The sequence below is a fragment of the Thermobia domestica genome, chromosome 7, assembly GCF_964235325.1.
Source record: "Thermobia domestica chromosome 7, izTheDome1.hap1.1, whole genome shotgun sequence".
Lineage (NCBI taxonomy): Eukaryota > Metazoa > Arthropoda > Insecta > Zygentoma > Lepismatidae > Thermobia > Thermobia domestica.
The window spans coordinates 19,000,257-19,027,667 of record NC_137460.1 but is presented as its reverse complement, the minus strand read 5'-3'; positions in this window follow the sequence as shown (position 1 = coordinate 19,027,667).

The window sequence follows — 27,411 nt, the reverse complement described above, 5'->3', positions numbered from 1 at the left end:
TAGTTACAACGAAACTCCGGAAAATTTTTGACTCACCCTCGTATATATATATAGGGTGTAGCAAAAGGGTACGGTAAAATTTGAGGTAGAAAAGTTAATGTGACCAATGCCAGGAAATGAATCGTTTCAAAGTTACGGTCATTGAGACGTCTAATGCTGTAAAATAGTAAATTTCTGTGACTCAATTTAAACCTCAATAGTTCACCTTCTAATTCAGCTAGGAAGATAATTTCGGTAGCAATATGTTCCTGAAGGATGAGGCTCTCGATTGATATGTATTTCATGCATGTGGACGATACCATGGCAGGTGGAAGAGAGTAAATACGTGATGCAAAAAAACAAAAAAAAGAGAAAGAAACAGGTAGTTTCCCTCCCCGTCCGCCGTGGTACTCCCACACACATCAAATACATATCAGTCAAAAGCTACCTCATTCAGGAATACACTGATGCCAAAACTATTTTCCTAGCTTAACTAGGGGGTGAACGGTTGAGGTTTTAATTGAGTCGCATTAAAAGGCGACCAGAAATTTACTATTTCACAGCATTAGACGTCTCAATAACCGTAACTCTGTAATGATGCATTTTCTGATATATGGTTGCCAGAACTTTTTTTGTCTACCCATAAGGAATCCACCTCTGAAGTATTGCTGTACCTCTTTGTTACACCCTATATATATATATATATATATATATATATATATATATATATATATATATATATATATTGCTAATATTTTTCATGGACTGTATTCTTCCCGTTCGGAAAATGGACTTTCAGATGGTAATCATATACTTATTAGAATGTTACCTCGATAATTTGACAGTTGTGAGATAATGTTGAAATAGCAAAGCGTACATTAGATGAGAGACAATCAATGATTGTAACGAATGACAGCATTTGGAATTGTATGGATAGTTACTCTGTTCATATGGTAATTTCAGCTGTAATTCAATCCGAAAGGAAATACAATCTGAAGCGATACAATGCAATGTTAGTGTGTTAGCACGGTTAACCGCGGAAATTAAAACAACTAAGGATATAGGCACATACCTGTTGACTTTCCAATAAATAGTCATTCTCATGCTACTACTACTACTACTACTACTACTACTACTACTATTACTACTACTACTACTACTACTACTACTACTACTACTACTACTACTACTACTAATAATAATAATAATAATAATAATAATAATAATAATAATAATAATACGTAATGTATCTCGGTTTAAACCGGTTTCAGCTTTATAATCTGGCGACCGTCTCTTGCAAGTTCCAGAATTTTTGAAGAGTTCTTCTCCAAAGAACTTCCTAACCATGCGGGAAGTGTCTAGTATGACTGAATTTTGTAGGTTTGTTAGGAGAGTTTTTCCGTTTTTATCTGTTCCAGATGGGTCATAGTCAAGAGCGCCGATCATGGGGGGCCAGGGACCCCCCAAAGCTCATATGGGCCCCTATTATACTTATGGATATACAATATTTGGCATAATTTGAATGCAATTTGTCTTAAAATCCTCATATATATATATATATATACCTTCTGCATCTGAATAGGCCCCCCAAATTTACAGAAAAATCGGCGCCCTTGGTCATAGTGCTTTCAGAAACAATTACTGAAGCTGAGATAATGACTGATCTTAGTATACACTTTTTGACATTTCCATAGCTTTTTGATTTTGGCTGCCAAGTCATATGATTGCTTATTTTACTAAAGATATGCTACATTGACTTGATCCCTAGTCTTCCGTTGCAAGCGCTGCTATCGGCTGAAGGAATTCCACTCGTTTTCTCTCGCTTAGCAACAGCTGAACCCTTATTGGCTCAACGCGTGGGTGTGTGAGGGTGTGAGCGTTAGTTCGCATTTTTGCCACGGCTCAAGACATTTTGGAAGCACAATACTATATTTTGTACGCATTTTATGTCATGGTACTGGTACATATTATTATTATTATTATTATTATTATTATTATTATTATTATTATTATTATTATTATTATTATTATTATTATTATTATTATTATTATTACCTGACGAGGACATTAGTGCGTTTTTTGGTGGCTGGCGCTGCTGTTGTGTTTACATCAGTTTCTAGATAAGCGCGTTGGAACAGGGTACGCGGATAGCGTTACTCTGCAGTGTATCCAACCATTTTTGAAAGTTGCACTTTACACGTTATTAAGTAGCTTATTTCAATTCGTTTAATAAAGAACACCATAAACTATATAGTAATTATTGAATGCAAGAATGGATCATCGTTCCTGCAATAATGCAGATATATTGTGTATAATGACATATGCATGGAAATTAATAATTTAAAAACAACATAGCACGTAAATGTGTATAAAACTTGATTACGTTTTATTCAATTTCATTATAGAAGAGGTGCAACCTGTAAAACGCAGGGATGACGATGCCAATGACTAAAAGATTGATAGCTTAGAGACTTGCGCAATAGCTTGTAACTGTAAGTTTAAATCAAGTTAAGGCTCACGATTCTTGTGTTTGTTTTAAGGGTACACTCATGTCCAAAATTATTGTCGCATGTCTATAAATATGTTGTTGTACGAATATAATTTGATAACGAATTCGCTCGGTATTTCTTATAATGTTAGTATGTGTATAATCAGCAAAGAGATGTATAAGGCAAATTTCGTGTGAAAAGAGCAGTAAATAAGAACAATAAAACGAAAATAAAGCTTTCTTGTCCATTTAGCAACATTTTGTTTCACTCATTCTAATTTTCGTGTTTATAATTGTTTTCCTGTGAAATTTTCCACAAATATACATTTCCCGATTATACACATAGTATCAGTATTAAAAGTATCCTGCAAAATCATTATCAAACTATATTCTTACAAGAATACAGCTATAGATATGCAACAATTATTTTGGATATGAGTGTACGTTTATTGGTTTGACAAATAAATTATTTTCTCGAGTTTAACCAAGGAAGAATTCCGATACGTTTCCGCTCGAGAACTGTGGAAGTCCTACTCTTTGGTCTATTGGCTAGCGCATGTGCCTTTGCTGTATGTTGTTCTGGGTTGAAATCCCGATGAGAACTCAAAAATTAATTTTACAATCTTTCACTTTCATTAGTAATCTGTCTCCTTTAGTATAAAGAGCACAATCATGGGAAGTTAAACTAAAGAAATTTCATTTTTTTGTTATGAATATAAACCCTTTGGGGACAAGGGAGGTGAAGAAGAATGTTTCCTTCAATATCTTTAAAGGGCTATTGGATAGCTTGCCTTTCGGGATTGACTTGTAAATAGTGCTGTCGAATTTTTGTGACATTTGCGGTTTTCGAAACAGAAACCGCAAATGCGGTTTTCAAAACCGAAACCGCAAATGCGGTTTTGAAAACCGACATTTCGGTTTTATGAAATTTCACTTTTTCAAAAACCGGTTTTCGTTTTTTTCAAAAACCGATTTCGACAGCACTAGTGTATATACTGTATCATAATACTACCCCACTACTCCGTCTGAAATTGTATTTCATAAAACTCTATCCCGTCATTAACGAGCGTACAGTCAGAGACAAAAGTTCTTTCACTAAAATTATGAAATTGGTTTCGTAAATAACTATAGAATGGGAGGACAAGTTAAGTAGTTTTGAGTAAACGAAAAAGAATGAAACTTCCTATACGTTCCAGTTATACCACCGTTATTCGCAAAATAAAGTTCACCAAACTGAAAGTACTCTTGTCGCTGACTGTACATGTAAAATATTTATACTAAGTTCAAGGGTTCTACACCTGATAGTTTGGGAGATCTGAAGAAAAAAAACTTTAAAGTTCCCCAATACGCGTAATCTTGTCTTATGTTTACCCTAAGGCGCATACTCATAGGGATGGATGAAGATCACGCATCTAACGTCACAGACTCATCAGTTCAAAATTAGACATTCTATACTGCAAACCACAGAATAAATATTAACAGGGCGTTTGGTCCTGGAATGGCGAATGAAAGCACTATTCGCCGTTATTTTGAATAAACATAACCAGTACCCCTAGTATTTCAGTGAAGTTGGAAATTCCAAACCTTGAATGAAGAATCCAAAACATGGTTAGTTAAAGCAAGTTTTCAGTCACGCTTCCTTTGACTGTGTGTTTAGTCTTTCAAAAAAAAAAAAAAAAAAAAAAAAAACTATACAACTACCCCATATTCTATTAGAAGGAAAATTATTCTGTTGATATAGTGTGACAGAAGTAACACATTAAATTATATTTTCACTTCTTTCAGAAATAGTACATAGGTATTGTGGTATTACTTTGATTTTTGGTAATGATATTTCAATATGTAACTTATGTATGCAACATTTAGTTAGGACAATGAACTAAAAACAGGAAAAAGTGGCCCTGCGTGCGTAATCTCCAACGCTCTCGCCTTAGATGGATTCCTGATGGGGACACTAGGTCCAAAACGTGTAAGATATTTTTCAGCCAGCCATTCTGAGTGGAGATTTCCTGAGTTTTCCTGATTTACATCAGGCAAATGCCAGGACGGTACCTAACAAACAGATCTCAGGCTGCTCCCTTTCCTCCCCAATCCTTTCTTCCTTCCCTTTCTTCAAAAACTATAATCGCCGAGGGATGTTATTCCTCATACGTTGACCGCAAAGACGGCCTTAGATGCTGAAAGCCCAGAAATCTAATTCCTAATTCCAGCTACAGGAAAAGTTAGAAAGAAGTCACAATAGCAATAGGAAATAAACTTTAAAAGAATGGAAATGCAAACGTACAAATATGCAGACTAAAATCATATTCACGAAGAAATTTAAATGTCGACTAAGGATAATCATGCTTGTTGTTCTGCATGGTTGTGAAACATGGTCGCTTACTCTGAGAGAAGAACATAGACTAAAGGTATTTGAGAACAAGATTCTGAGACGAATATTCGGACTCAACACGAACGGAAATGGGGAATGGCTTAAACTTCACAACTAGGAACTACATAATCTATACGGTTTACCAAATATTGTTAGGGTCACCAAATCTAGGAGGCTAAAATGGTCAAGTCATGGATCCAGGTCGAAAGAAACTAGGAAGCTTTCAAAGTCTTAACTGGAATACCAATCGAAAAACGACCATTAGGAAGACCAGGCGATCGTATGGAAGGACAATATTCAGATGGGTCTCGCAGTTATAGGAATACAAAGTAGAAACTGGATCCAGTTGGCTAAGGACAGGAATCAGTGGAGAGCTTTTATGAATGCCTCATTGAACATCCGGGTTCCATAGGTTATATGTATGCATATGTAGGCCAGGAGTATTTTATATTTGAATTCATTTTTCATTTACATGTAGACTTTAGATTAGTTTTGTTTTAAAATAGCAAGCGTTCTAGATATGTTTTAAACATAATCAACAAAACTCAATGCAGAAATAGGCGAATGCAAATTCTCGAGAGCACTAATCAGCAGATCAATGAAAAGAAAAAGAACAAATAACTGCTTAGCTGGAATGTTTCTTGGTATCGTCACACCATACAATAAAAGAACAAGCTAAGTGTTTGTTTGAAAATAATGAATGCAGAGAAAAGACTAATGAAACAAAAGAAAAAATGAAATGAAATCTGTACGTTTTACGTCCCACGGTTATGCCGGTTAGGCTAAAGGAGACGGTGATAATGAGAGATGAGTGAAATGGTGGAATGAAGAAAGTGGGAGGAAACGGGAGAACCCCGAGAAAACCCACGAGCACGGTGTTTGTCCACCACAAAGTTCACTTGGCGGGGGCTGGGATCGAACCCGGGACCCCAAGCACCAGAGGTGAACTCTCTACCACTGAGCCACCGCGCCCCCGTAATGAAACAAAAGACTAATGACACTCATGAAGGTATCATGCAGTTGAAGACAAGCTGAGAATATGAATTAATAAATAAATAGATTTAAATAATAAGTATGGAAGAGATAATATAAATCAGTATGTTAGCTAGGAAGAATTTAAAGAGGAAAGTGAGAAAAGACAAAGTATAGGTTATGAAGGACATAAACCTGCGTTTTTGAGCTAAGGTTTGGTTCAGCGAGCAGGGCCACTGAATTTATCTACCAAAGGCCCATCAAGAATAGATTAAATCCTAATCTTTACAAATTTGAAAATCGATACCAGTAAAGCACGACTTGACAATAATATTCATTAGTCGAATATTTAAAATTTTAGGAAGAAATTAAAACCTCGATAGGTTAGACAAACATTTTCGTCAAAAATGCCTGTTGGTTAGGAACCACGCAATTGTTTTTTCAAAAGCAAACAGAATAGGGACCAATTCCGATCACTTTGCGAGGACATATTTATTTGTTAGTGCTATCAATCTTCAGTGGCAAACTCTATTGAGACCGCTTATAGAGAAGAAAAACGCCCAGAATGGATTGGAAAGCCTCTGGTTGTTGATCATAAGCATGTATAATTTTTTTAAATGTCCAACGGAATGCTATGCTTTCTCTACTAGCTAGTATGTTCATACCTATGAAATACAGAATTCAATTATTCGTCAAGAAAATTAATTGGGTAATTATTTCTCAAAGAGTCAAAATAAATTATTTCATAATTCAATATGAAGTTTAGAATTTTCTAGTTGAGGAAATAAATATTAATTCAAGCAGATACTCACGTGGTGTAAATACATATAGATAGGTGTCGACAATGAATCCTCAATTAAGTGACGCACTTACCTGTAAAAAGAGGGGAAATATTTATTGGATTAGACGGGAATAGTAACAGAATATTAATATATACTATTAGATGAGATATCTATATTTTATAAACAAGAGATAATTAATGAAATGATATGTGTACACGATAACACCAAGTAATTTGATTGCAATTTATACTATATGAATATAAGTAAATGCATAGTAATGTTGATAAATTATTGGTGGAGTGAATATTTAAAGAAAGATATATATATATATAATGTCTAAGAAACAAGAAAGATGAATTGAATACAGTAGTAGATAAAATAGTAGTGAAAAAAGTTCATTTTTGGTTTAGAAAACAATAATTCTTTAAAACATAAGGTACGTGTTCAGTTATGAATTTGCTGCAAAATATTACCATAGTCATACGTTAAATCAAAACAACTACACGATTTATGTATGTAACCTACGTTTTACGTAGTGCGGCTCATACGTTTCTTTTTCTCTGTGCACTAACTTTTAACCATGCCGACCAAAAACCTACAATTTGCCTGCCATTAGTCTATAAAAAACATCTACCAATTATGCTTGTAGATTGACGAGGAATATGATTAAAGAAAAACGTTTTTTACATTACCAAAATTCCACTTAATAAGTAGACAAGCTAAAGTTACAGGATGTAAGTAACTGTTACTCATTTTATTTAGAAATTAAGGCAAAAGTTACTGTAATAAATTCGGGAACAAAACAGCTGTTTCCTTTATTGCCAGGACTCCCAGTGCCATCTTTTGACGGTTAAATAAGTCTCTTACTTCCGTGTTCTATTAAAGATCGACTTACTTTGATATGGTTTCGTGACTAAGTCTTTGTTTTTCGAAAAGTGACTTCCACCACTGCAAGTTTAATCTGTTCAAGTATGACCTATACAATACATATTTTCTCTCATGGTTAGGGGAGAGTATCAAGTTCCCTAAGCCCCTTGGCTACATAACTGTATATATTATTTTTGTAACCACATTCACATGCGTGTAAAAGATAGAAGAACAATTATCATGAATCACAAACTGGAAGTATCCATCGTGTTCTCGCTAATATTGCATTCAGCACCAGAACAAAAGTCAAAATGGCTCACAGCGCTGAGTTGCTTTGTGTGTATGTGGAGATATAAAACGTAATAACCTAAATCTTGATGATGGTGCTTTTGTCATCTGTGACTTGTCAGAAACACAATTCGCCGGAACATTCATTTTTTCCCCCTCCACGTTCCATGCAAAAAAGGAAAGAAAAAGTATAACGTAATTTACTAGCCCATTAGGAGGATTTCAGAGTCTACGCGTTATATGTATGGAAATGTAGAGATAAACATACATACTGTAGTCAGATGCATGCAGACAAGGACATTGCGCTTGGCTGAAACATGACTCAAAATCAACGATTTAGGGGAATCAACACTGTAAGTTACTGTCCAGTATTTATATCGGAAACGATACTATGCTGGTAGTCTCCAAAGAATGGACGAAGATAACGAACGTGAAACAAGAAAATTAAATTTTCCCACGACAGGTGACGTAATATAATTTTCGTGATGAGCTCAAGCTCTTTCAGTAGAAACAAATATTCTTTTCTAGCCGATAAAGACAATTTTTTGAGATGACTCCAAATCTAGTGTTGTGGGCAATAGTAAAGAAAATATACGACTAAAAATTTTTTTAAGTATTTAAGTTTTACGTCCCATGATTATTCTCTTTTGGCTAAGGGAGACGCTTGGTTGAGAGAAGTGAATGATGATAACGCTCTATCACTGAGCCCAAGTACCACCCTAAAATAAAGAAGAAGTGGATTTATTTAATTCTTCAAGCATAGAAGACGTGTAACTACATTGAGGTAAAAATTCATTTGAGTATGGCTCAGTGGTAGAGCGTTCACCTCTGGTGCTTGGGGTCTCGGGTTCAAACCCTGATCCCGAAAAGTGAACTTTGTGGTGGACAAACACCGTGTGCGTGGGTTTTCTCGGAGTTCTCCCGTTTCCTCCCACTTTCTTCATTCCACCATTTCATTCATTACTCATTATCACCGTCTCCTTTAGCCTAACCGGCATAACCCTGGGACGTAAAACTCAAAATTTCATTTCATTTCATTTCATTTGAGTATATTCGATTGTCCTTGAAAACTAAGTTCATTGTATTAATGCTATTAGCAATAAAGTATTACATTCCTTTTCCGTTTTTCGTGCGTCACGCTATATTAAAACATACAATCTTGCAGACTTTTGGGCTTTTGATACTATGATGCCCGTAAGTGTAGAAAGTCTTATAGAAGGTCCAGTTCCGGAATCGGGTTTTCGGATCCAAGTCTGGAAACGGTTCTGGAACCGGTTCCTGAGATCCAGTTCCGAAACCGGTTTTGAATTTATATTACATGTGCTCTCGTAAGGAGGAACGTGTGAATGTAATCGAACCGGATTTTTTTTTGTGTGTGTGTAAGCTACAACTGATTTTATTTTTCGCAAACGAGTTCTGAAACAAATGGTGTAATACAAAATCACTACTGAGCATAAATAGCTCGGACTCATTCCAGCTTTCAGTACTCAAGTAACTTTTACTTCTCCTGTGTATATTTAAGTATTTCCGATGAAAAATTATCACAATAATGTATCTACGGACAATTTCAATTCCCTACAAATTCTAAATACATTGCAATGCTAAGGCAAAATTACAACTACAGAAGAAAAACCTAGCCATTTTTTGTTTTCACTAGGGATGGGCAGAACCGGTTTTCAACTCTAAACGAATCCGGTTCCGGAACCGAGTTTTTCGGATCCAGGTCTAGAACCGGTTCTGAAACAGGCTCTGGAAACCGGATCTCCAAGAACCGGTTTCTTGCGGATTCGGTTCCGCCGGAACCGGAACTTTGTGGCCATTGCTACTTCATTATCCTTTACAGTTAGAAACGATTATTTTCTTTGTATCTTTTATGTTTTGCTTTTTCAAGTTAGATTCAAAAATAGCGTGTCCACAGTTGTGGTAACAGGGCTCTAACATAGGGGTATTTTGCTAGAGTTGAAGAAGCTCCCTTGATTCTTTCTGGTGAACGCAAGAAACTTAAGTGAATTTAGTATTGGATTCAGTTATGTTCAACAGGAGACTGAGCCCCTCTGGAATATATATGCGTCTCCCCTAGAATATCTATACATGCATTGAAATATTTGCTTTTTTCTGTTAATTTTTTTGCGAAAATTAAAATCTTAAAAGCAGAGATTTAAAAAAATTAGGTTGGACAAAAGAAGAAACTAATTGTTCTAATTAACAAACCGTGTTCTCGTATAAAGTCGAAGTTAAATTAAAACTTGGAAATTAGATACAGACGCACACAAACACTTTACAACGTTAGTTAGGGAAAAATGGCAATATGTTGGTTATTGGAACCGACCAGACAATAACAAGTCTCGAGTTTGTTGTGACAGATTCCTGCTGCTTTATTGCAACCTAGAACAGAGCCTCCTCTTAAATTTCTATTGCCCTCCTTGTACAGTAGGGGACACTCCTGGATGGTACACTTTTGCCGGAAATTTCCATATGGGTGTACCATCCAGAAGTGTCCCTTACTGTACAAAAGTCTGAGTTCAACACTGGGCGAATTCGACACCCGGAAAAAGCGCATACGATTTAGATCCCTTGTAAACCACTTAACTACCAACTTTTATGCAAAGAAATGTCACGAAAAGTCATAGCTCTTCAGTGTCATATTTTAAAACTGCCATAAATGTGTCCTTTCATGACCAACTCTAATTTTCATTTCGAGTTAAATTTGGAGAGTTATAGCAGCTGAAAAACTCCTGGGTTATACTGAGTTATTTCGAACACAGTTAAGATTAAGAATATAGTGATTGCAAGAAGAGAATAAAATAAGGGCTGAAACAAATATGTTTCTTTGGTAAAAATCTATCTATCTATCTTTGGTAAAAATCGCATTTATTTTTGAACAGAAACAGACCAAACGTAAAATGTTAAATCAAACCGCTGGAAAAAAGTGTAACGGTAAGCCCCTTGACCGCGATAACACTGAAGAATAGCTCGGTATTCGCTACATTAGTAACATTTCTCCCACCTGGTGTTAAATTCACAAAGTACAGGCAAGTACGTTTCAATCGAGTGCAAAGTGTCGCTCTATATAATGAGGAAATAAATTCACAAAGTACAGGCTAGTACGTTTCAATCGAGTGCAAAGTGTCGCTCTATATAATGAGGAAATAAATTCACAAAGTACAGGGCAGTACGTTTCAATCGAGTGCAAAGTGTCGCTCCATATAATGAGGAAATAAATTCCCAAAGTACAGGCCAGTACGTTTCTACCGAATGCAAAGTGTCGCTCTATATAATGAGGAAATAAATTCACAAAGTACAGACCAGTACGTTTCAATCAAGTGCAAAGAGTCGCTCTATATGAGGAAAAAAATCACAAAGTACAGGTCAGTACACTGTAAAAAAATCAGACCCTTCCGAGCATATCAGAAATAAAATCTTTACTACCTGGGAGAGTTTTTATTGATATTTATCGTTTAATATAAGCAAGGCTTTACGAAGTATATTTGGCATCTGTACCAAGTTTTGAAAAATGCTCTATGTTTTCTGTAATCGGTCACAATAATATTGTTGTAAACTTGTGAATCGTCTCACATGAGTTACATAGGCAATAGTTCTGTCATCTTCTGTTCATACGTGCTAAGACACAAGAATAACAGATAAAGAAAATAGATGAAAGCATTGCTCTCTGTGTAACTGTTGTGAAATGATTCAAAGCTTTACAACAGTATTATTGTGACTGATTACAGAAAACATAGAATGCGTTTAGTTACTTGCCACAAATGTGAAATATATTTCGCAAAGCTTTGCTCGTACCAGCAAATAAAAAACAATACAAATACTCACAGCCAGTAACGAGGTATTTTTGATATGCTCTAAGGCGACGTGCTTTTTGTTGACACAAGTAACACGCTAAAGTGGTAGTCATTTTCTGTTGTTTCAACACCTCATTTTTTGCTGTGTACGTTTCAATCGAGTGGAAAGTGTCGCTCTATATAATGAGGATATAAATTCACAAAGTACAGGCCAGTACGTGTCAATCGAGTGCAAATAGTCGCTCTATATAATGAGGAAATACTTTAGGTCAGTGGCGTATTTAGATTTTGTTTTCGGGGCTATGCACCACACATGAATAAGCACTTATACTTTTCCTTTTCACCCTTTAAAACTAACACAGAAGAGCGTTATTCGAGCACCGAGGGGAAGCAGGGGAGCACTTGCACACCTGATTTTGAGAATTAAATATATTTTAACCGATTATCTACTAATATACTAGGAAAAAGCGTGAAACTCGTATGTCGGTGGAGGATCTTAAGCCCTCTTCCCCAGGCAAATCTGAAATGACGCTTCTGCAAACACACGTTGAATATTTATAATTTCATTTCAACTTAATTGAATTCGTTTTAGAAAAAAATGAAAATATTGAGTTTTGTCTATGTACGTTTTTGCCTCTAAAGAAAATGTTTAAACAAATTGAAGCTGAAATATACTGATTGCAGTTTTAATGGCAAGAATTGTAGACTGGTGAATCTTATGTGATATGATACACACAAAAATTTAGCAGTAAATCTAACCTTTTATTCTATTCATAGAAGAAAAAGGAAGCATCTTCTTGGCCTACCTAATTTCCCAGGCTACTTATTCCCCCCTCTTGATTTTCTTTAATTCAAACATTTACCTTTCTTTATAACTAAATTATGTAAATATTCCTTTGCAATAATAACTAAAGTCCCGTTATGTTGATATCCGTGCACATTGGTGTCGAACACGAGTTTCGCTTATCAGCTTCTCTTAATTTTGGTGTTAGAAATGACGACTGAGTTGAATCAGAACTAGGACCGCGGTGGCTCAGTGGTAGAGTGTTCACTAGGTATATGACTTTTTTTCAAATTGAAAAGCCTGGGGTGGCAAACAATGAACATTTGGCTCCAAACCTCAAAAATGTCTTTGATTTTGTTTTATTGTAAAAAAAGCTCCCGCACCTACATTGATGTTGTTTTAGCGTTAAAAGAAAATTCGTCTACTTACACAGTCTGCATTTGGCACTGAATTTTGTATACAGTACCTTACCAAAAGGGTTTTAAATTGATGAATTATTGTTAATGAACTTGCTGTTGAGATATTTGTCACGTTTGCTAGTGTTGTGAAGCTCTTTCATCACTTTCACAGGTCGTTCGGCCACCATATTTGAGCGAGGCACATCTAGCACAGAATGTTGTTTTACCCAATGAGCGGAAAAACACTTTAAAGCTTTAGGTCACTTTAGATCGGAGATAGCAGCATGCAGTTCATGCCCTCTGTACAGTGCTGATTTGAAAACCATACCTTTGTCCATTTAGTTGCGATGAAGTCGAAAATACGTTGCAGCTGATCTCTTCATTTTGGAAAGAGAAAAAAGGCAACCAGTTCCTAAATTGAACGTGAATTCCACCTAGCATTGTTGAGTGAAAGTAGCTTCTGCCAGTTCAACAGAGGCCACTTATTCTCCTTCCTGTAGAAATTATATCCTTCACAAAGTTCAAATATAAACCGGAAATCATTTCTCCATTCTGGATTTTCACGTGGCGGAACTTTTCCTGTGCCAGAATAGTTTTCTCCAGTCATAACATCTTCAATGAATTGATAGTTGAAGCTGGGCGACCATGATTTTATTGGGAACACTGAATTCATCCAGTGTCTCAAAACCTTGTCAAGAATATGGTGCTGACATCCTATAATCTGTGGCTCATCGAGACCCATTTGTTAAAAATGTCTTTGGAGTCTAACAACAACACCACTTTTGTGCCCTATATTCACTGCTGCGGTGTCAGAAATGATCATTTTAATACTCATCCATGTATTACACTCATCCAACAAGGCTTCCAGTAAAATATAGGTCCTCGGCAAATCTGCTTTCACAAACCAAAACTCCAAGGCTAAGACTTCTTGCACAATTCTGCAGACAGACTACTTGATAATCCTTACTTCCTATTCTCTTCCCATCAAAATGCAAGCAGAATTCCTCTTCACCGAAAATTTCTTTCAACCGGTTCTTCATTTTTTCAGCTTCCTTGATCACTCGACGCCAAATGCCCGATTGTGAAGGTGTGGGTACATTTATCTCTTCCTCAGCCAAGTTCTGAAGAACTTTCGCTGCTTTTCTTGTTGACAGAGACAGTTTTGACACGAGCTTGGCTGCAGTTTTGGTTCCTTGATACTTGCGTTTCAGAGGGGGAAGCGCTTCTGAAAATTCAGAGTCACTGCTGATCTTAACTTCTTCAGTATCACTGATACTCATATGTTGCACTTGACTTGTACAAGGACCAATTAGCTACTTCGCCTTTTTGAAGGATGGATCGATGATATAGAGGCAACTTTCTCTGTAGTGTATCCGACTTGGCCTCCAGATTCAAGTTGTTTTTTATACAATTCTTTGTCTTCACTGCAATATCAGTTTCCTTTTACTTTTGTAATATCAAAGATACTAATGAGAAATTTTTCAAATAGCTCATTCCACGTCTTTCTATATTTTATAAACAACTGTATCGGCTCGTCAGATTTTGCTGAAATTTGCTGCTTAGAAAGCAAAGGAAAGTTCAACTTCTCCCAAAGTATACACAGTTCTTGAGAGATCTTCTTTACTCTATCCGACTGCCCTTTCAGTTCATCATACAACCCCAAATATCTACCAACTCTGTTTCTGTTTGTAGGCATTTTACACATTTCACTCATGTTTGTTTTTATTTCTGGTATGCTGGGACGGCGTTTTCTACATGTCGTTAAATTCTGTGTCCATGTTCTTTCGGCTGATTCAACTGATGATTTTGATCTTTTGGTTTTGAATGACATTTTTCAATTTGAAAATAGAAGAGATCACAATTAGAAACACAATTGAGGGAAGCTCTGTTGCAAATACATATGAAAGCAAAGAACACTAAAGTTGTATCACCGGCAAATCAACCTATTAGACTCGCAATACAATAAAAGTGATTTACAGAAGTCTTTAATATGCATAAAAATTTGGAAAATAACTTGTATCTATATTGCTTACTTATAACTTACAATAAAACACAGTGTGCTATTTGCATAGGAATCTTTGCTTTCTGCGTGCATGATAGGTTGATGTGCAGACAAAGATGTGTACATTTTGATTGTGAATATACTATAAATAGATTATATTACAATTTATATTATACAAATGTCCATTAAACCATTCTTAGATGCCAGACTTCTTTTCATTATCATGTTTTGCGAATTCTTATCGTATATTATTTTTTCATTTACCTCGCATATGACAATAGATTAGGTGCGGGACGTTTTTCCAACCCCGAACGAAAATAACACCAGAGAACTAAAGTATAGGCAAAAGTTCATTAAATACAGCATCAGAAATATTAAAATCGTGTAGAAAGTTAAAAAGTCATATCCCTAGTGTTCACCCTCTGGCGCATGGGATCCTGGTTTCGATCCCAGTTCATGCCAAGTGAGCTTTGTAGTGAACAAACACTGTGTTCGTGGAGTTTCTATAGGTGTTTCCCCCATTTCCTCTCATTTCCTTCATTTCATTCATTTCTCATTATCACCGACTCCTTTAGCCTAACCGCTGTAAAAATGGGACGTAAGACTTAAAAATTTTATTTCTCATTTCTTTTTAATCACAACTAACAACGATCAAAAGTGTGATAGGAGAAACGGAAGAAAGTAACAACTAAAAAAAGAGACAGAAGAGTAGAATGGACGAAAGAAAGAAAAAAGAACGCAGTTCTTATATGGATTGAAATTTGACAAATACAGCATTATTTCTGAACAAAGAACATAAGAAAATGGAAAGTCAATTAGATTCTTAGAAATGGTAGAAGGGATTCTTGTTGTACGTAGAATGCGAGAAACTAATTTATTTTGGGGAAGGGGGCTGAGCCCAATAGTTCCCCTAAATACGCAACTACTTCAGGTTAATTTAGATCGAAACGCAAGAAAGAAACAAAGCACGAAATAATTCACATATTATCTGTAAAAGTAAAAATGCAGTTTTATCCGGACAGAGGCTAAATTGTAGGTTCATGTCTCGGAATAACCTGAATGCTGGGAAGAATGAAGAACAACTCTAAATTAACCAACGAAAACAACTTTTGCTACACCCTGTTCATTTTCCCGAAGCAAAATCAAATAATAATATATAATCAACACGATACCACATCAAAAAATGCTGTAAGCAAATTTATCTTACTTTTTCATTTTAATTTTGAAATGAAAATCGTGCTTAGATCATTTATTTCAAGAGAGGAAATTCCTCTCTTCTCCCACAAACCTTATCTGTATCATCATCTACTGTACCTATGACGGAGTGAGATAGCAGAGCCCGACCCGGGGTTCATTTTTGGACAAGGCAGCCTCCAGTAATTTTGGAGCAAGCTACGGGATGGGTCGATATTTGGTGGCCGAATACTATCTCTCTCTCTCTGTTTCGCTTCTAGTTCGCGAAACACGTCCCCGCAATCCCTCTGGTCCAGGGATCTCACCTCACTCTCTCTCCACACAGTTATCCCTGGATTCTATCAACGACATAAAAACACAGAATGTACGTCGAGGCACCCTCCTCATACTGCTGTAACTTATTTCTGGATTTGGCGTTTATGTGTTTGTGTCCGCCGCGCCGCTGTGAGTGGTAAAATTATACATATTGTAGTAGAGATAATTTTTTACAGCATTTATGTTGTCAACTTTTGTGCTCCCGTGTAACCCAATAGAATTGCCGGAAACAACAGACGGTACCCATGCATAAATTAAATGGCTGAGAACTAAAACAGAACTGTCTCTCACTATGACCGAAATTTAGAGAATGTTGTAATCTTTGTTGTTGACATTTCTATTATATTTGTACTACCTGTCCCATATTGTCCGTTCAGTGCAAAAAGGAACCAAGTATACTTTTGGCCAATTTGGACAATGTTTTACCATAAAGATCTCTCTGGAGCTCTTTCGTATTTAAGCTGTTAGCGTATGCGCCTTTCGCGTGGAAGACACGAGTTCGATTCCAGGCGGAAGCACCTGTGGTTCGGATTCCATATTAATCAGTAGGTCCACGTCTAATATAGCCTTGCTGCTGAACGAAACGTTAAACTCAAACTCAATTCAACTCAAGGTCTCTCATCTGAAGTTCCTTTCAGAGCTTAAAAGATACTCTTCCAGACAGGGGCGGATCCAGGACGGACTTCTGGGGGGGCGGTGGGTTGTAATACTGCTACTTAGAGCTACTTTTAAGAGCGTCAAAAAATAAACTATATATTTTTATTTATATATAAAATAAAAAGTTTCCTCTTCTGGGGGGGCGATCGCCCCGATCGTCCCCCCTGGATTCGCCCCTGCTTTCAGATATTGTTAATTAAAAAAATGTAAAAACAGGAACTTTTATATTTACTTCAGTCTATCGTACAAACTTCATATATTTTTCGTGATGGTTCAATAGTAGTGTTCAGTTGTGGTGCATTGGGTCCCTGGTTTGATCTCCATTCGTGCCACGTGGTCTCTGTGGTAGACAAACACCATGTAGTTGTTCTTTTTTTGGCGGGTGGTTGTCCGGTTTCCTTCCACTTTTGTTTATCCCATCGTTACTATATGGAGCTATTAACGTTTATTACGTCAAACCTTATAGTGCTCGGCATTGTATATATTTGTTTCATTATGTATATTGAAAAATTAAGATTTAATAAATACATATCTGCCCTAGCTGTTCCAAGATCACATTAGTTAGTCTGTACATTCCCATAAAAGTAGAATTCGTCTGTCGCCAACAGTGGCGTATTTACGATTTTGTTTCGGTGGGGCTTTGCTAACTTTCGGGGGGGGAGGGCTTTGCCTGTAAATGTGAAAATTCTGCAAGATATTTCATATACTTTACTATAGTAAGTAAGATTTCGGGGGGCTTAAGCCCGGAAGCCCCCCCTAAATACACCACTGCAAATACGCCACTGCAAATAACCCTTAAGCATTATCATATATACTCACGATACGCTAGTGAAATGATGTTGTGATTAGTTATTTATTAATCACTTAACTAAATATGTATAATTCTGCTAATTTGCACTAGCATTTTAAACCAAGAATATAGTACATACTACTCACTGTATATAATAATTTAATTTGAGACAAACAGTACATCAATTTTCCACATAGCTATAGTGTTTTAGCCCACTCGGTGAATTATTGCATTGTGTAATCCATCATTGATGTCAAACAGATATGTGGTTTCTAACCACATGATTTGTTTCTACGAGGACATTAATTATTGTTTTGGGTCAGTCAGTTGCCAGCGTTCATTGCTTTCAAACTGAGATATTCAAGTACAATCGTTTCGATAGGAACCTCGTAGAGGATTGCGGCTACCATTTTTTGTGCTAAAAAAAAGGAATTTATATAAAGTTAATTGGACACACATACTCCTATATACACACATAGTGTATATATATGTGTCCAATTAACAATATATATATGCTAAATATAATGTGTTACAAGTCCGGATATCTAACATACACTTCATCAACCATCAGGTACTTCCGATTGACATGGAAAGTTGAAATTTGGCGTGATTGTAGCTTTTTGCGACTAACACAGGAAAATTGCCAAAAGTGACTTTTTAAAAATAATTTTTAAGGGGTCTAAAGGGGAGCGAAGAAATTTCCTATGTTATTTAAATGCGCCTTTATTTGGACATACAATCTCATATTTTAGGTACTTGGAAGTGGAATAAAAACTTGAAATTTTGTATGCTTCTACATTTTCATTAACATTACCTAAGTAAATTACCAAAAACATTCTAGCTATAGATTGGTTTTATGGGTAAATGAAAAATCTTCCCATTTTATTTATATGGAGCATATTTTACGCCCCAAAATGTTTAGGCACCTCTGAGAGGATTATAATGATGAAATTTGGCATCATTGTAGCCTTCCGAAACTGACCAACAGGAAAATTGCCAAAAGTGATTTTTTGTTTGTTTGTTTGTTTTTAAAGAGTCTAAACGGAGATGAAGAAGTGCCCATGTTATTTAATTTGGCGTTTTCTTGGGATACAAGTCACTTCTTCATAAGTGAAAGTAGATGAAAATCAGAAGAATCCAAGTGCGGAGTGTACGTAGATGATCGAACATAATGCATTTGAACTGGAGCAAATGGTCTCGTATTCGCTGAAGCTAGCACTCCTCGATTCGTTACAAATGTTTGTTATTCTTTCTTTTAGAAAAAACAAAACAAAAAAATCTGATTCACAGAGGTACAACACATTCATTCATAATGTTTGGGTTGTATAAAACTCACAATTTATGATGAATGTCTGGAACTTACAGGTATTTTCTTTAAATGAATACGTATTAACACTTCGCGTACCTCGCATTTGGCGAGATTTTCTATAGCAACACATGTGCAGCAGTACGATGCTCTCACTAGCTCAGCTGCAAGCTTACTGAATCACGGGTTACGTGCAGTGTTGCCAATAAGTCGGTACATAAAGTCGCAAAATGGGAGAGGAAATAACTCCAATTTTGGGTGAAAAGTCACTAAAAATTATTCGTGGAATTTCATCTCTCTCTCTGGCTCTTATATATATATATATATATATATATATATATATATATATATATATATATGTATGTGTGTGTGTGTGTGTGTGTAATCAATTCAAGCCATACTATTATGGTACAAAAACGTATGAGTAAAAACGTAAATGAAAGAATTGTAATGCAACAAACGATAATTTTATTTTATTACGACATGCTCAATTTCACTTCAACGATATCAAAAATGGGTTTAGAATAACGAAGAAAAGTAAAAGTGTACAAAGAACAATCTTACATTCACTTCTTTTTTACTCATGCTTCTACAGATAATCAGTTTGCTGTCGGTGCTTCTAAACGGAAGCTCCGTAAATTAAAGGGTATTAAAGGTTGGAGTTGGTCATCGTTAGAGGGCAAGAGATAACTAGAATCAAAGCAGGAATATGGAGATAAATGGTACGTCCTTAGCAAGTTCGTCAACACTTACATTGATTCAAATAAGGAAAAGGAAAATAAACATACATGAGCTGATGCAAGCTAATAGTACTTGATTACAGAATAAGTTGTGCGGATCACAAAAGTCGCTAGATTTGTAAGAAAGTCACCAAATCGTCATTCAAAAATCACCAAAAAGTCGCTAATTGAAAAAACAATTTTTTGTCGCTATCCTGAAGTCGAATCCCCTACATTTAGCGACTTTTCTCCCAAATTAGCAACATTGGTTATGTGGTGCAACAACGGTTGCACTTCACCCAATACAACTAGCGCCACGCCACGACGGTGGTTATATTCCAAATTACCTTCGTATTATCCAGTCAATAGCTCTCGTGGTCACTGAGATGAATAGTAACACCCCCAATGTCGTTTAAGTCAAAATTGATTCTTCATTCGTATCCTCGAGGGAAAAGGGGCTCAAATACATACTATAAACCTATTCCTTTCATGCCAAAAACGGGCATTTCAGCTAATAATCATACACGTTCATACAATGAGAAAGTGATTGGGATAAGACTGAGAAGTAAGTGTATCAAAACAATTTTGTCAATTCAGTTCTACAATGTGGAGGCACCTGTATTCAACACTTTATATCTTTTAAGGAGTCGAGTTTATGAACATTCCTTTATTTATTTACCCTCTCTATCTGCTCTTCCGGGAGAAAAGAAGAACTCAAGAACTCATTGGTAGAATATGTAATGGCAGCAAAATATTATTTAAAATCAGTGGCATGCTGTTTATTTTAATTTTTAAAAGACGAAATTGCGTAATTCTCGTCGATTCAGGTATATTTTGATGTCAAGATGTCTCTTTTTTTCTCCACTTATTTTAATGCGAATAGCAACGCTTATAAGAAAAAGAAGTGTCGGAAATCTTTTAGTTTAACGTCCCACGAATATGCCCTTTACGCTAAGGGAGACAAGATGATGAAAGCAAGTGAATGATAATGGGATGCGAATGTGGGAGGAAAGTTATAGTATCCCGAGAAAAGTCACAGACACGATGTTGTCTACCACAAACTTACTAGGGCGGGAATCTAATCAGAGACCCTACGCACCAGAGGACAGGTAAGACACTCAGACAGAGTAAAACATAAAATAATCTCGATTGCTAAATCAAACAGTTTAAAAAATTATCATTTTACCTACTCAATTGTTTCTGAAATAGCAAATAATGTAATTTGATTTGTCTTTTAAGAAAAAGAGGGGATTGGGCTTCTCCTGTGCTCTAAATTAAATAACTTAATCCATTCAAACAGAATTGGATTAAACTTCAAGGTCTTTCTTCGTTCCTTAGGACAAATACGTTTGGTTAAAAGAGTTTCGTTTCTATCTTGGTATTTGCCTTGAAGTAATTGTATCTTGGTAATTCTATTACTTTATTAATGTAACACGTCTCATTAGATTTTGTAAACTTTCTGTGAAATTGTGAGATTTCAAAGGCGTAATGTACACGCTAATTTTTGCTATTTATTATAACAATTTTATTATAATTATAATTATATTGTTATAATTATTTTCTTTGCACTAATGTATTTATTTCGACAATGAAAGAATATCAAGCAATGCTCAGGTAATTTTGATAAAGGTACTGATTTTTCAGAAGTAATATCTTAGCTGATAAGCCTGCGATGCCCAAATGCAAAATTATACAGCCCAAGAAACAAAAAACCGTGAGAAAAAGAACTTTGGGTGGGCCTGGAAGAACGCTGAAAGGTAGTGTGAGGTGATTCATAAGGTACTATTCTTTAGAAAATGAGGGTATATTGGGAATAGAGGGAGAGTGAGGGAATTGATAGAGGGATAAGGTCTGATTTGATTGAGGGATAAGAACGGAGAAAATAGTGAGATAAGGACTGAAGAGATATGGGATAATGAGTAATATAGATATATAGAGAAATATATGGATAAGAAAAGAGAAAAAAGATTGATAACGACGCATAGAATAGTGTGATAAGAACAAACAAAAAGAGAGATAAAAACAGAGGAATAAGGACGGAGGGAATAGGATGAAATAAAAGGCATAAAGACAACTCTGAAAGGGGGATAAGGGCGGAAGGAATAGCGAAATGAGGACAGAGAAATAGATGGATAAAGATGTAGGGAATAGAAAGATAAGGACAGAAGGAATAGAGAAATAAGAATGGAAAGTATAGAGGGATAAGGACGTATGGAATAGAGAGATAAGGACAGAGGAAATAGAGAAATGAGTACAGAGAGGATAGAAGGATAAGGATGTATGGAATAGAGAGATTAAGATGGAGAGTATAGAGGGATAAGGAAGTTGGGAATAGCGGTATAAGGACCGACAGGGTGGAGGGATACGGACGTAGGAAACAGAGAGATAAGGACGGAGAGAGTAGAGGGATAAGAACGTTGAAAATAGAGAAATAAGAATGGAAACTATATAGGGTTAAGGACGTAGCGAATAGAGAGATAAGGACGGTAAGTATAGAGGGATAAGGATATAGGCAATAGAGAGATAAGGACGAAAAGTATACAGAGATAAGGGCGTAAGGAATAGAGGCATAAGGACGTAGGCAACAGAGAGATAAGGACGAAAAATATACAGAGATAAGGGCGTAGGGAATAGAGACATAAGGACATAGGCAACAGAGAGATAAGGACGTAGGGAATAGAGGGATAAGGACATAGGTAATAGAGAGATAAGGACGTAGGGAATAGGGAAATAAGGACGGAGAGGATAGAGGGATAAGAACCAAGGAAATAGAGAGATAAGGACGGAGAAGAAACCTTTCCTTTGGACATTCAATCTGTATCAGAAAACCGTTTCCCGCTATCTGTTACTGTTTCTTTGATCTTATACTTGTCGACAGACAGATGAATGGACGGATTATCCATAGAGTAGTTTGGAAGGCTGAAAAACAACAAAATAGAAATCTCTTTAATAACTCCACTTATAGAAGAACATGTAGAAAAATCAAGACAAGGTGTAGAAGAACTTTATAAAATGTGAAACTCTTAAACAAGAGTTGATAAGGTATTATTTGTCTCACAAAGGGCAAAGAATAAAAAAAAAAGATAAAAAAACGTTGTGAACGTTGGATGAAAGAAGAAATTTCAGCGACAAGTCTGTCTTATTTTCTTCGATAGCATAGAAACTTCCGAACGGGTTTCCAAGAAAACTGAAAAATAAAAGACTTTGACAAGAGTCGAGGTAGTAGAGACAAAAATCAGAAAAGAAAAAATAAAAGAAAGAGCCATATAACGTTTTTTTTTTTTTGTAGAACATTTTCGGAGACAAAGAACTTAGAAGGAAGTACAGATCGTATTTCATCGTAACAGAACAGAATAAAATACTGAGAAGGAACATTTTAAATATTATTGCAAATAAAACCCCCTTTCCAGATTCATTCAGTTATACAATATTACATGTCTTTCATCGTCTAACAAAGACATATTTTTTAAAATCATATTTTATACTTACCCCTTTATAGCTTCTATAAATATAAAGATAATTTTATGTTGGTTGGAATTCATATTATATATAGAGCCTCAATTTCGGTGGAAACTTTCTTTTAGTAGGAAAATGTTCATGAAAAAGACAAATTTGAAATCTATGCACTTATCATAAACTTTTACTACCAAGTCGATCAATAAATAGAGAAAGTAATGTATAATAATATACAAAATGTTAGAATAATATCTTTAAGAAATAGTCTGAGTGAATTCTAAGCATTAACAGGGTGTGTCAAAAGTTTAAAGTCAAAAGCTCTTCTTAGCAGATTAAGAATATTTTCCCCAAATTTTGGTTGATTTAAAAAAAAGGTAACTACAACATAACTCGTTTATTACATACGAGCTCCTCCGTGGCTAATCGGTTAGAGTACTCGTCTTTGGCAGGAAGACCCAGGTTCGATTCCCGGTGGAAGCTTATGTGGTTGGGACAACACGTTAAGCTGTAGGCCCACATCTCATATGACCTCGTTGCTGAAGGGATGCTAAACTAAACTAAACTAAAATCAAATCAAATCAGTTTGTTACATACGAGGGTCAGCTTGAAAGTTTCTGGTCTAACAAGAAAGACGACGTAGTAGAAAGCTGAAATTTTATATGCGTTCTACATAGCTTTTTTGAACTTGAAATCACTTTTGTGAGATGTGCTCTAATTTGTCCAATCCACTGAAAAAAGAGTTTATTCTGAGTGTATAATCACCCATTTACAGGATTCATAACAGCCTCATCCATGCGGAAGTTCATATCCTTCTAGCATGTTTTCATGGCAACGAACAAATGATAACCTGGAGGAGCTAAGTCGGATGAATAGGGGAATGTTGGGTGAATTCAAAGCCAAAGAGATAAAGTTGCCGGAGTGACTAGCGAGCAGTGTGCTGGTGCGCTTCATTATGAATAAAATGAGAACCGCATTCCAGTTTGTTAGGACGCTTAAACTGAATTTGTTGTCGCGGGCATTATAAAAAGGTTTGAATAATGGTTTGTGTTAATAGTCTGTTGTACGCTTTGAAATCGAAGCGGAGAATATCTAATGCGTCTCAGGAAGGTGAAGTAATTACTTTCTTCGCGAGAGATTTAAGAAATAAAAAGAAAAGAAAAAGAAGAAAAAGAAAGAAACTTGTTTGGCGTAGGGGAAAAGGAATATTTCCACTGTTGCAGTATAGCAGAGAATAATTCATTACTGTTGCGGTTATACTTTGTGATTAACATGATTTACTGACGTATAGGAGAGATATCGTAGTCATAAGAATAACCAATCAAGTTTTTAGTTTTGTAAAAATATATTTTTTCAACAATAGTCATGAGCATTTTTGAAGTCTGTGCAAAGCCAAACAAACTATCGTCTCATAAAACTATCCTTCAAACCAAATTTGTATCAGGTATGAATTTCTTTTTCTTGGGCACGCTCTATCTTTTTGCCCACCACGTATGCCAAACTTTATACCGTATTTACGGAATTATTTAAGAAATTCGCTTTACAGACTCATGATAGTGTATTTAGTAATAACTATTAGCGTCAGATAGGTAACCGATAAGACACTTAGAGACATCTATTACCTTAACTGTTTATTATTAGAGTGAGGCATTATTGTTGCCCACGAAACAGGATGAGAAATATATATATATTGTCTTGCCTCCTCTCGATTCTTCGAAAATGTTGTCGACTCGTTTAGATTTTTTTCTTGTCTCGTAAATTTATGGACATAGTTTATGCAAATTTTATTTCTAATTATATCTACGAGTGCCGTCCAGAAAGTAAAGAAAGATTGCGCATGCGCACGGCGCCGATCACCCTCTACTGTGATCGCATATGGCAGTGAGCTTCTTCCTTCACTTCAGTGTAAGCTGAGCCTTAATGCTGTGTGGTCACGCTACTTGCTTCTGCAGCGATTCAAAAATTCCGATGCCAATCGAAAATGCTGCCAAATGTGAAGTACAGAGTTCATGCCAAGAGGAACAACAATAAACTCAGAGAAGCCTATTGTGAAACTCTTCAACGACTTTGACGCGCCATCCAAAACAAAGAGACGTAGAATGCAGTCTACAAAAGTGTTGTTGACCCATCACAATGCTCGGCCTCATGTATCAGCACGAACACAGCAGGAACTTCAACGTTTAAGTGGGAAATCTTTGATCATCCTGCTTACAGCCCTGACTTGGCACCAAGTGATTTTCACTTGTTCCCGAAACTTTAAGCAATTTTTGGGTGGAAAATAGTTCAAAACCGATGAGGAATTCAAGCAAGTTATGACTGTCTGAAATCTTTGGCGCCAGATAAGTGTAACATCGGCATTGAAAAACTGGTCGCACGTTATAACAAGTGTCTTGACAACTATGGCGATTACATAGAAAAGAAGAGTAAGCACCTATGGCTTTGTAAATAAAGATTTGTGCTGATATCTGTCGCTTTTATTTAAGCATACCAAAAGATGCTTTTTTTTCTGGATGACCCTCGTAAAAGTTATAAGAATCCTTCCGCGTCACGAGATATTCACGTAGAATGTGAAATATTGAATATAGTGTGTAATTACTTGAGAATCTATAAATGTTGATAAATGATTTTCAGTTTATTCGCACAATCACTTTATTCAATTTTAGTTTTTGTACAATCCGCAGCAAAAAAAAAAAAAAAAAAAAACCTGCAACATGAGCATATAACTTTATTGTGAAACTACGCCTAACAGCTTAAGGAATCAACATAACGTCTAAAAGGCACAAATTACGCCAGGAGAAACCTCGGAGTCCTGCCATGCACACTTATTTTGGAGCAAAAGACTTCGTTGTTTCACAAAAAAAACTTACATGTTGCAGTTTTTTGCTGCGGACTGTACTATGAATGATGTAACACTAAAAAGCGTTTCAAATCCTAAATTTGGGTCAATTTGAAAATTTACTTCTCGTCTTGATTCACGTTTGATTTTTGAGACAAGACGACAAGAAATAATATTTGATTGTGGATTACTTTTATTTAATTCACTGCCATTAAAATCCTAAGAATAGTAAAAGGTACAAAACCTGATAAATAAGCCTCTGTTTACAGCCAACCAATAATATCGAAAGTATCAACTCTGTTCTGAACGTTCTCTCCTTGTTTCACACGTACTCAATGTCAGTGGCGGCGCCAGAGAATTGCAAGGGGGAAAACGTCTCCAATTCCTACGCCTGCCCCCAGATATGTTATAATATAGTAAGGCAAAACTATACTTTTCGCTATACAGAAAAATGTAGTTGGCCTAAAAAAAAAAAAGTTTTCTCTGTCTTTCAATTTACCTCCCGAGAATTTCAAGCTGAAGATGCCACTGGTTACTATATACAGAATCTTTTTAAAATAAACCGACGAACTTTCTATATGTGTTCAGGATCCCAATTCAAGAAAAAGAAATATCTTGGCCTTTGGTCGGAAACGCGTAATTGCGGAAATGGGGAATTTAAAGCAATTAGTGAAATTTGTTGTAGGGTGGCTACACTGAATAAGAATATTTGTTGTAGGGTGGCTACACTGAATAAGAACATTGTTGTAGGGTGGCTACACTGAATAAGAACAACCGACAAACTTCGCTACATGTCTAGGATCTCTATACACAAGGAAATACGTAGTTTGTCTGCGACTTTGATCAATTTAAGTTCAGACATGATTCTAATTTAAAGTAAATAGATGAATTTTTCGTAGTGTGCTTGCACGTCCGAACTTAGTGTTTCTGACGAAAGTTGTAGATAAACATTTTTTTTTCATATTGAGGTCCTGTACACGCATTGCGATGTTTGTCAGTTTCTTCCCAGAACAACCTGTAGATCTATACAGTAGGTGGTTGGAATGTGCTACATGTGACGCCGACGCCAGGAAAAGGCAGATATTGTCTGATTTCACGCCAAGATGACATTGAGACGGCGAAATGCTTATTATATTCTACGAAGATACGTGAACTGTTATTTGTTACCCGAATAAATTCTGAATCATTTCAATAGAAGTTTATAGTTTAGAAAAGGCGAACATATAGAAATGGAATATATACTTATCACTGCTGCTGAATGTTTCTCTAGGTTTTCAATTATTCAAATATGTAGGTACCTATGAAACTTAAAATTCTCAATTCATAATTGGAAATTCCGCAACTAATATTCAAGGTAAAGCAACCTGATATCCTCCAAGAATGTTTTAGAAGAAAACCTGAAAGTTATTTGGA